The sequence below is a fragment of the Diceros bicornis genome, chromosome 31, assembly GCF_020826845.1.
Source record: "Diceros bicornis minor isolate mBicDic1 chromosome 31, mDicBic1.mat.cur, whole genome shotgun sequence".
NCBI lineage: Eukaryota > Metazoa > Chordata > Mammalia > Perissodactyla > Rhinocerotidae > Diceros > Diceros bicornis.
This window is the reverse complement of record NC_080770.1, coordinates 27,151,289-27,161,854: the sequence shown is the minus strand read 5'-3', so window position 1 is coordinate 27,161,854 and position 10,566 is coordinate 27,151,289. Positions and strand designations below refer to the sequence as shown.

General features: G+C 40.8%; 1 long non-coding RNA gene across 3 annotated transcripts in view; it reads right to left on the bottom strand.

The window, feature by feature from the left end:
• Window positions 1-784: 784 nt before the first annotated feature.
• Window positions 785-10,566, bottom strand: part of LOC131395217 (uncharacterized) — a 311,825-nt gene continuing 302,043 nt past the window's right edge. For all 3 annotated transcript variants that reach the window (XR_009216300.1, XR_009216299.1, XR_009216301.1), the window contains one exon: window positions 785-914. This is a non-coding gene — a long non-coding RNA (uncharacterized LOC131395217). The remainder of the gene's footprint in view (window positions 915-10,566) is intronic.

Sequence of the window (10,566 nt, the reverse complement as noted above, 5' to 3'; positions counted from 1 at the left end):
AGGAAGATCAGCCCTGAGCTAACATCCGTGCTAATCCTCCTCTTTTTTTTTGCTGAGGAAGACCGGCTCTGAGCTAACATCTATTGCCAATCCTCCTCCTTTTTTTTTCCCCAAAGCCCCAGTAGATAGTTGTATGTCATCGTTGCACATCCTTCTAGTTGCTGTATGTGGGACGCCGCCTCAGCGTGGCCAGAGAAGTGGTGCATCAGTGCGTGCCCGGGATCCGAACCCCGGGCCGCCAATAGCGGAGCACGCACACTTAACTGCTAAGCCACAGGGCCGGCCCCCAAATACTGATTTTTAACGCCACCAGCGAAGGACTTCTTAGGCGGTTCTCAGAGAACACGTGTGCGGAATGAGTTTTGCAAGTTGACTCAAGTTAGCCCCAGCTGGATCCTTTCTTCTGCTGAAAAGGCAATCCCAAAGAGGCAACCTAGAATCCAGCAAAGAGCCATCTGCCATCCAGAGCAGCCAGAGCTTTCTCAGAATCCCGGTACTTCTTAAGACATGGGTGACTCTGCAGAGTCAGAGGGGGGAACTAAAGAGTTAGACCTAAGGAAAAAGATATTTGGGGTTGAAGTGGATGAACAGTGGGGAATTTAGGACTCCCTTCTCAGAGTTGTGAAAAACTGACAAATCTGCCATGACGTGACTTAGCCCACTTCTCCAGCCCCATGACTACACTTGCTTGCCCTTGAAGCTCCAGCGGAGTTACTCACAGTTCCTAGAACTAGCCATGCCCTCTCTCCCCCTACAGGTTTGCTCAAAAATTGCATCCTCCAAATACACTCCCTTTTAGCAGCACTTACCCCATTGTATTGTAAATGCCTGCTTACTCACCAGTACTCTCCATTATGTGGTGAGCTCTTTGAGTGTGACGTGCTGGATCCTTTTCACTCTTGTGCCTTCAGTGCCTAATAATACACATTTATTAATATTTTTGACTCAAGACTAAATACATGAAAGAATAAATAAAGGAATGAGAAAAGGCAAGAAGCCCTTTCCATCTGTCTATCACTAGTAGGCTATTGGAAACATATTAAACTATACCATTTAAGGAGTTCTCACTTTGTGCTAGTAACAAACTAAGTGCTTTATATACAGAGTTTCTATTCATCTTCACAGCACCACTGTGAGATAGTAAGAATCATTAGCCCCATTTCAGCAGGAAAAAAAATAATTAGAGGCTCAAGAAATAGAGAAACTTACACAAGTTTACACATTCAGAAAGTAACAGTCAATATTTGCGTCATGATGTGCTGTCTCCCCATAATGCTTGAGATTTCAACAAATGCTAGGGACACTCAGGGTATATTTAAATTCCTCTTTTGGAGCCATTTTTCATTTTTCACTCACTCATTGATCCATCAATTTTTGCATCCGTTCAATAAGTACTTATTTAGAACCTACTTTAAACCGGGCTCTCTGAGAGGCTCCAGAGAATGCAAAAATGAACAACACTCCTTATTTTCAAAGAGCTTACAATTTAATTGGAAAGACAATAACACAGAGAGATGTAGTATAAGCCCTTCAAGAGCTACTAAATGTAATAGAAATTAAAGGAGAAAATAATCTCCATTACAGTAGTTTTTAAGCAGACTCTTTTGTCTCTTTCCATCCTCCAAATAGTACGCCACCCCCTTCACCGGCAGGAATACCACGAAGTAGCCCATCTTTTAGTTAATCACTTAAAAATGTACTTTGATCAAGGTATTGCTGTTCAAAAACATTCAGTGACTGCTCATTATTAAGCAAAATACTCTGAACTTATTAACATGCTGTAATCGGGTCCCACCTGCATTTCCAGGTTTATCCTCTATATCTCTCATAAAATTCCTGACTGGTTGTCATGTTTCTGAATCTATCCTGTAACCACCGGCTTCCGCATTTTGGCTCCAGCTGCTTCCACTGGGCTTAGATTTCTTCTATTGAGGCTTTTCTGCCAACAGTACTGTCTCTCTTTTCTGGACTCTTCTAAAACGTTTTGCTTCATATAGGTATCTCCTTTTTTAAACAGCTTTGTCAGAAAATATTGAATTACCCTACGTTGGAATTAACTGTTTGTACATCAGCTTCTTGTTCTAGTCTGTGAACATGTTAATAACCACAGCAGTTTCTCATTCGTCTTGATATCCTCGATGTCTAACACAATGGCATGTGCTGTATACACAGTGAGCATCTGCTAAAATGAATGGACTGACCAGTCTTGTGTAACATGTAGTTGTTCAAACCTTTTATTTCCCATTTAGTCGGCAAGTTTTATGAGAGCTGAGACTATATATATCTTTCCATCTTTAACTTGCATTATAGTGCCAGTACAGTCTCTGTATACAGTAGGTGCCCAGTAAGTATTTGTTGATGAATAAAAAATTGTTGATTTCATGATAGGAGGGATCTTAGCGAGTTTAGTCATTGCTGAATCTTTGGTATCTAGATGGTAGATATTCAATAAGTGACCCTCAGTTAACTGGACACCAATTCCCAAATATCTAGCCAGGGAATGTAATGGACGTGCTGCTTTGCCTGACCTGCCCCTACTTTCCTGGCCCTTCCTCCACTTACCACACGGTAACTGCAGAAGTTGCCACTTTAAAAAATGTGTGGCTTTCTCCCACCTGGAGTTGATGGATCCAGGGAAGAGAAACCATAATCAAACTGCTGATCGTGGCTCTTTCCAGGATTTTTGGACTCGGGACATGGTGAATCAAGTTGGTTAGCTAGAGCTGTTCAACGGAGAAATTAAGGTAAAGAGATAGTCACGATGAGCCCAAAGATTTTGAGTGGGATTGTCCTTCAGGTTAAGTTGCAAACCTGTCCTTTCTATGACATAGTTGTGCTGTGTGACATCTGGGCAAATGTCTAATGCATTTTTTTTTTTTTTGCTTAAGCTTGTTCAAGATGGACTTTTGTCACTTCCTTCCAAAAGAACCTTAATGATTGCAGAGACCATTCTGGTAAAAGACACAGGTAATGATAAAGCCTGAAGAACACAGAGGAATAAATAAGACTAAACTACACGACAGAATTATAGACATTTACCTGGAACTTTTCCAAAGGCAAGATAGGGAGACTCAAACAACAGAGAAAGCCATTGAGAGGTTGTCTGACCAAATAAGATATTGCATAATAGTTTCATAAGAAATTACTAGACCATAGAGGAAGGAAACCAGGCCACAGTATTCAGTGAGAAATGAGCAACAGCCCAAATGGATTTGGAGTGGAAGAGAAGAGGGCAGAGGACAACACTAGGAGATTGGACAAGAGCCTACTATGTCACAAAGAAATTCTTTTCTTCCTTCTTTCCTTCCTTCTCTCTCTCTCTCTCTCTCTCTCTCTCTCTCTCTATATATATATATATATATATAGCATATCTCTGAGATATTGTGGATTTGGTTACTGACCACTGCAATAAAGCAAATATTGCAATAAAATAAGTCACACAAATTTTTTGGTTTCCCAGTGCATATAAAAGTAATGTGTGCAATAGCATTACGTCTAAGAAAACAGTGTACACACCTTAATTAAAACATACTTTCTTAGTAAAAAATGCTAACCATCATCTGAGCCTTCAGTGAGTAGTAATCTTTTTTCTAGTGGAGGATCTTATTAAAAAAGCAGTATCTGCAAAGCACAATAAAGAAAAGTGCAATAAAATGAAGTATGCCTGTGGCCGGCCCCGTGGCTTAGCGGTTAAGTGCGTGGCTCTGCTGCTAGCAGCCTGGGTTCGGATCCCGGGTGCGCACTGACACACCGCTTCTCTGGCCATGCTGAGGCCGCGTCCCACATACAGCAACTAGAAGGATGTGCAACTATGACATACAACTATCTACTGGGGCTTTGGGGAGAAAAAAAAAGGAGGAGGGTTGGCAATAAATGTTAGCTCAGAGCCGGTCTTCCTCAGCAAAAGAGGAGGATTAGCATGGATGTTAGCTCAGGGCTGATCTTCCTCACAAAAAAAAAAAAAAAAAATGAGGTATGCCTGTGGGGGTATGTGTGTGCGTGTATTATGTCCCAGGCGCACTACTTAATGCTAAAGTTAGGGAGAGTAAATACTCTGTCTTTTCCTCAAGGAGCATTCTCAAGTCAAGGAGATGACAGTCTGGTGTGAGAGGAAGAGCACCCTGTGATGGTTACTATGGTCTAGAATTACATTATGGGAGTGTAGGTTAGGGGAAACAAGCCAGTGTGAAGTTTCCGTGGATGGTTTCATTGAAAATTCAATGCTTGAGAAGCCCTAAAAGATGAGTAGCACTTACTTGTGCCAAGGAGAGTGCTGCAGATCGGAGGGGGCCTTCTAGGAAGAGGAAACAACATATACAAAGGCATGGTGACTGGGTAGAACGTGACATATTCAGAAGGAGTGATGATTCTTCCAACTTTATGTTTTAGTGGAATAGGTAAACAAATCAATCAACACTTGCAGTGATAAACCTTTTGACAGAAATGAGCATATGGTGCTATGTGAAAACATATAAAGGCAAATCAACCCAACCTGTTGACGTGGTTGAGGTTATGGAAGACTTCCTGGAGGAGGTGACACTATAGGTGAGTTTGAATGATAAATAGAGCATATTCAAATAGAAGATGGATGGTAAGGAAGGATTTTTATGCAAATACACAGTACCTGAACAGACATTGAAAGGCTTGATTTACTCAATAACCAGAGTGAGTAGTACATTCTCTCTGCCTCAGAAGCAACAAGGAGGAGAAGGATCTAATTTTATTAGCACTAAATATTGTCTTCCCAGAGAAGCTATATTCTAAAGCAGAGGTAGCAGACTCAGTACAGGGAGCAGAAAATCAGTGTAAAGGAGGCAATCAGTCGAGATGGAAGGGGTTAAGTGGTAACTGACACTTGGCTACCATGTTGAGAAATAATAGTGAGTAGTGAAGACTGGGGCAAAACAGAGAGCGCAGGGCCTGTCTAGATGAACAGCACACTTCAGTTCTCAACAATTGTTGTCACGCAAGAACATGGCCTCAAAGTTCCCAGATCTTTCTTATTGTCAAGCAGATCTAGATTGTGCATATGTAAGAAATATCCTGATACCAATTTAACACTCTATGAATGTCGCTCTTTGAGTCAAACAAAACATATCTACAGGTCAGAGACATACCAGAGCCCTATAGCTTCTTATCTTTGAATTAAAACTCAGATGACAGACATACTAAAAATATACTTCAATAATCTATTATGAATTTTTCCCAAGTTTGAATTAAATTTCGGAATCAATTGGTAAATGGTATAATAACTTATCTTTTTTTTTTTCCTAAAGGAAAGCCATAAAACCTGATTCTCCCCATTTCTTTATGTCCATCTGGCCTGGATAGAGAATTACATAAGAATTGAACATCAGTATCAACTAGCATGTGCTATAACCATTTTCTACCTTTTATTTAAAGAAAAACCAAAAAAGTTGATTTTTCCTATTTCCTTAGGTCCTAAGACCTGGCCTTCCCTGAGTGTTATATCAGCCACTTGAGAAATGATGGAGTCATTTACGATAATTTAGGATGTCATCTAGCAGTTAGCAATAGTGTTCCTGATTACAGACCAGAGGAAATATTTAGTTGAAGGGAGTAGAGGAGAAGAGGATGAGAAAAGAGAAGACTTCTTGTAAGTGCCTCTTCCTGCTTCATCTTTCTGCTTGTACTTACCTCTCCCACTCCCTGCTCCGTATTGCACTTATTACCACTAAATGCCATTCACATGGCAAGGAATGTTAGCTTGTCACCATCAACTGCCTCCATAGAACACATAAACGTCTCGTCTTACTGTGTTAAAAATAGTGATTAAGTAGAACAAATGTTATAACTATAAAAACCGAGGATCAGAGAGATCAATAATAATAATATCTAGCATTTACATGATGCTTTTATTCCTCCAAGTGCCTTTCTATATCCTAACTCATGTGACACAGGTGATAACATTTTGGGTACCTCTGTATGTCTCAGCTTCAACTTTGAAAGAGGAACATTAATGGAACTTATAAAGTTAATGTTTTGAAGATCATAAGAGCTAGTTCATGGGGGTCCAATATTGGCCTATCTTAATGTAAGGGCTCACAAAGATCAGCTCTTATTATCATCATTGTGGTTATTAAGATGTTAAGTTAATACTAACTACTGTAACAGATAAATTGGGAATCTCAGTGGTTTGACCCAATTATATAAAGTCCAGTTGGCAGACGGAGGGTGGTGGGAGGAATAGGAAGATAGAAATGGGCTTTGCTCCACTCAGAAAACGAGGGTCCTCCATCAGCCTCTAGGGCTTTGGGGTTCCTGGAAGGATCCCCTGTACTGGCCTACAGATGAAGAAAGGGAGAGAGAATGAAGGGACGTTTCCACTGTCTAGGCCTGGGAGTGCCCTTCATTCCTTCCACCCACATCCCATTAACCATAACTCAGCCACATGGCGAGACCAACTGCAAGGAGCCTGAGAAATGCAGCCTAATGACGTGCTTCAGAAGAGCAGAGAATGACTTTGCATGAACATAGAGCCATCTGTGCCGCATGAAGTAACTCTGCCCAGGCCCACCCAGCTGAGAACCGCGAGAGCTAGAACTTTAAAGCAAGTCATCTGACTCCAGGTCCAGAAAGCATTCCTCTACAATTGCTCAAGGTCCTACGTGAAAACAGAAACCAAGTGTCCAGATTTTGAATTCCAGGGTCTTTTCTCCCACCTTTTCCGGCTGGCAGAATCATGTTGATGAACTCCAAATGGCTGGGTTCTTTCCATCACTACATCGTGCTTTATTACAGGTGATCTGAGAGGTAGCACATTCACTAAACTAGAAACCCGACCTTTCTCTTCTGTAATGGCTGAGACAGCAGAGAATGGTCTTACTCCGTGACTGCTTTGGGTCTCCCCTGGGTGACAAGTTAGAACCAACTATTCATTTCCCTTAGGTGAGAGCAATTTAGAGCAACAACTAATAGCATAAGGAGTGTTTATGTGTATGGGATTTATGGTACGAGGTCATATTGCTGCATCATTTTTCTGCACGCTGAAATTGAGGATAATTGGGCTATTTTTCAAAGGCAATAAAGTGTGGCTTTACTGAGAGGCACTGGCCACATCTAGATTATTCTTTACTTGCTCTGGGTCCTGATTTAGGTTCTTTCTTCACCTGCCTCAAGAAGGCAGGCTCTCTGCCTTCTTGAAGGTGAATTTAGAGTGATTCAGAGAGAAGCCCTTCTGGAACCCTCAATGTAAACTCAAAGCATTGACATGGTTCATGGTCCAGGCTGGAGAGTGTCAAGACACAATCAGAGTGCATCTGGCCTATTGGTGTCATGCTTGTCCTCACTCAACAGAGTCAAACATGCAAGGTGAGCCTGAGAGACACAGCATTTTCTTTCCAGACACAAAGCCTCTAATTCAAGGACCTGCCCCTGAGTAAGCTGTTATTCCAGTTTATAAGCTATAGACTCTCCTTAACGCTTGGAAACAGAGAACCACCACCTAGCAGGATATGTTTGGGTTTCTTTCTAATCTCAAAACCTGTTAGGGAGAGAGTAGAGATTAGTGCAAAGTATATAGGCTCTGAAGGCAGACAAAACTTGTTTCAAATACCGGTTTTACCTCATCATCACTGTAGAGCAGAGGTCGGCACACTTCAACCTATGGATCAAATCCATCCCGCTGTCTGTTTTTGAAAATAAAGTTGTATTGGAACATAGCTACCCTCATTCATTTATATATTGTCTATGGCTGCTTGCACACTACCACAGCCAAGCTGAGTAGAAAGTACATGGCCTGCAAAGCCATAAATATTTATCGTCTGACCTCTTCCATAAAATATTGTGGATCTTCAGTTTCTTCATCTGTAGAATGCAGGTAATTATGTCTAACACAAAACTGTGGTGGGAATTAAATTAAAAAGTGTATAAAAAGCATCCAGGGCAATTGCAGACACAAAATAGATCCTCACTAAGTAGTAGGGTCCTTTTCTCTAGTTATTTTTTATTGGGGTGCATTTGGGGTGGCTAGAGAGAGCCTTAGGGACACAAAAATTCAATGTGACATATACAAGGGGAACACTCTTTAAGGAGTAACCTCGCCCATGTGCAGCTCTCAGAGTAAGAGAACAAAGGAAGCAAAACATGAACACTTTCCGATGTCAGCTGTCCTCCTGCAGAAGATGGGGAGGTCAGGATGCGGGCCTTCCGTTACCTTGACATCACCGTTGCAAGGTAAATCAGCCCGTTCCGAGGTTCTTTACTTTATCTACCCAAGAAAGAAGTAAATAGCAATTTTGCATCTGTCTAGGGTACTGAAACTCTTTAAAACTTCCCCCAAACAACTCCTCTTACTCTGGAATGTATTATATGCCTCCTTACTCCCACAGAGAATCAAATATATTCTGTAATTCAGAGGAAGGTCTTATATTAGTGTTCTAAGACCCACTTATTAGTAATTAATGTGTGTGGCTCTAGATTAGGCAATTTGTCTATATTATAAAATCTTATCCTCTCAACAATTCTTTAAGACATACATTATCATTCTAAATTTATTGATGAAGAAACTGGGAGGTGAAATAACCTTCCAAGTTTGTGCAACCAGTGACAGGCCTAGTTACAATTCAAAGCCAATCTGACTCTCTTTTGAGTCTGCCTCATCTCTAATAAAATTGGCAACATCAGAAACTGCCAAAGGACTGGATTTCAACTGAATCCAAACAGTATTGTCAGAAAGCCTGACAGCTGGCAAGAGAAGAGAAGAAACAAATTTTACAAATAGACTCTGAATAACAACCATCAATATTTTTTAAATCCTTTCTATAGGTAATTTATATCTCGCATACATCTCAAAGGAAAGTGTGGTGAAAAAGCTTTGGATCTGAAGCAAAAGGTCTGGGCTCTAGTCTTGAATAAGCCAACTTTTCTATTTGTAAATGAGAAACTCGAATAGTCTTTCAGGTTACTCTACCTGAATGTTTATGATACTTCCCAGGGAGCAAGTCCTGGTCACTGGGACTGATGTCCAAATGTGCAGTATTCTACCATGAGCATGGCCCAGAGTCCCTGACAGTGAGAACCACACACACACACACACACACACAAACACACACGCATGCATGCACACACATGCACACTGAACACACATTTTCTTTTCATGGTGCTTGATTTAAAATACATGAAAATTAAAAGAAGTTAGTGAGAGAAATATAAGCTTCATAAAAGTGCAGAGCTGTGTAGATAAAGGAAGAAAACAGAAACAAACAAGATATTTGCATAAAGTTTCTGACATTGATTGGGAATAAAATATACATGAAAAGACAGCAAAAATGAAAGTGTACCAACTGACAAAAGCAAATAAAAGCTAAATCAAAATATATGTTTGTGTGTATACATAAAACACACACACACACAAAGACATGCTCCCTGTATGAGCAAGTGGCTGGGGAAACAGTAACAATTCAAGGTTATTTTTGAGTCCAAGCACCTACTTGAAGAAGAGAAGTAAAGAAGAGGGTGGGCAGGGCTGACATTTCTCAAGGAACCACCAGGTGCCCAACAGTGGACATAGCCGACTTTCACAGCAGAATTCACAGAGCAGCCTCGCTCATCCAATCCCAGCACCTTTATGAAGAATGCCTGGTTAGCCCCATTTTACAGAAGCAGACATTGCTCACAGGGGTGAATATTTTAACCAAGACAACACTGCTAGCTAGTTGTTAAACCAAGCATCAAATCCAGATCCAAAGATTATGTTCTTTCCTCTACTACGGTACACATCCAGAGCAATTCTCACCTTCAACATATTATTCTATCCTAACTTTTAAAAGGTGAGAATAAGGAGGGAAGATATTGGTTTCTCTGTTTTTACATAGGAAGAAACTAAGGCTCAGAAAAATGAAGTAACTTGCCTAAATTCATACACCAAGTAAAGGGTGGTGTGAATTCAAATATTCTGACACGTAAATCAGTTCCTTGGCTACTATTTGGTGAAACTACTGACTCTTAATATCACACTTTTTCTATTGAGAGGTATATGTCACATATTCAGAGAATAGATCTTAGAGTTGCATGAATCTGTTCAAATCTGGGCTGAAAACATTTAGTAGCTATTTGGGAAAATTGGTTAATGCGTTCTTCTGTAGCACAGTGTTAATGACATTTACCGCAAAGGGTTTTTGGGCGAATTAAACAATTTATTGTGACTGGCCAGCAGTAAATGCTCAATAAAAAGTGGGTGGTTTTCTTGGGTGGGGTTCTTCAGAAGCAGACCATGAAACGAAGATGGGTGCTCCCAAGAGAAAACCAGAAGAGAGTGGCAGAAGCAGGACAGGGAAGGGAAAGGAGCCAAGCAAAGGTACAGTCTCAGGACAAGTCCCAGCTTCAGCCTAATCCTGCAGGAGAAGACTCATGTATAAATTATACCTCAGAGTTTTCCATGCTCCCCACCTTCCTTTGCAAGGAAGGGAGATGAGCTTTCATACTCCTGCATCACTCCTTCATTGAATAGAAGTCATGGCTAGGGGTAGTGAGGGAAGATGATATGTAAAATTGTAGCATCTTCCAGCTCTATGTACCTGCAGGCAAAGTATCTGGAGTACCCTA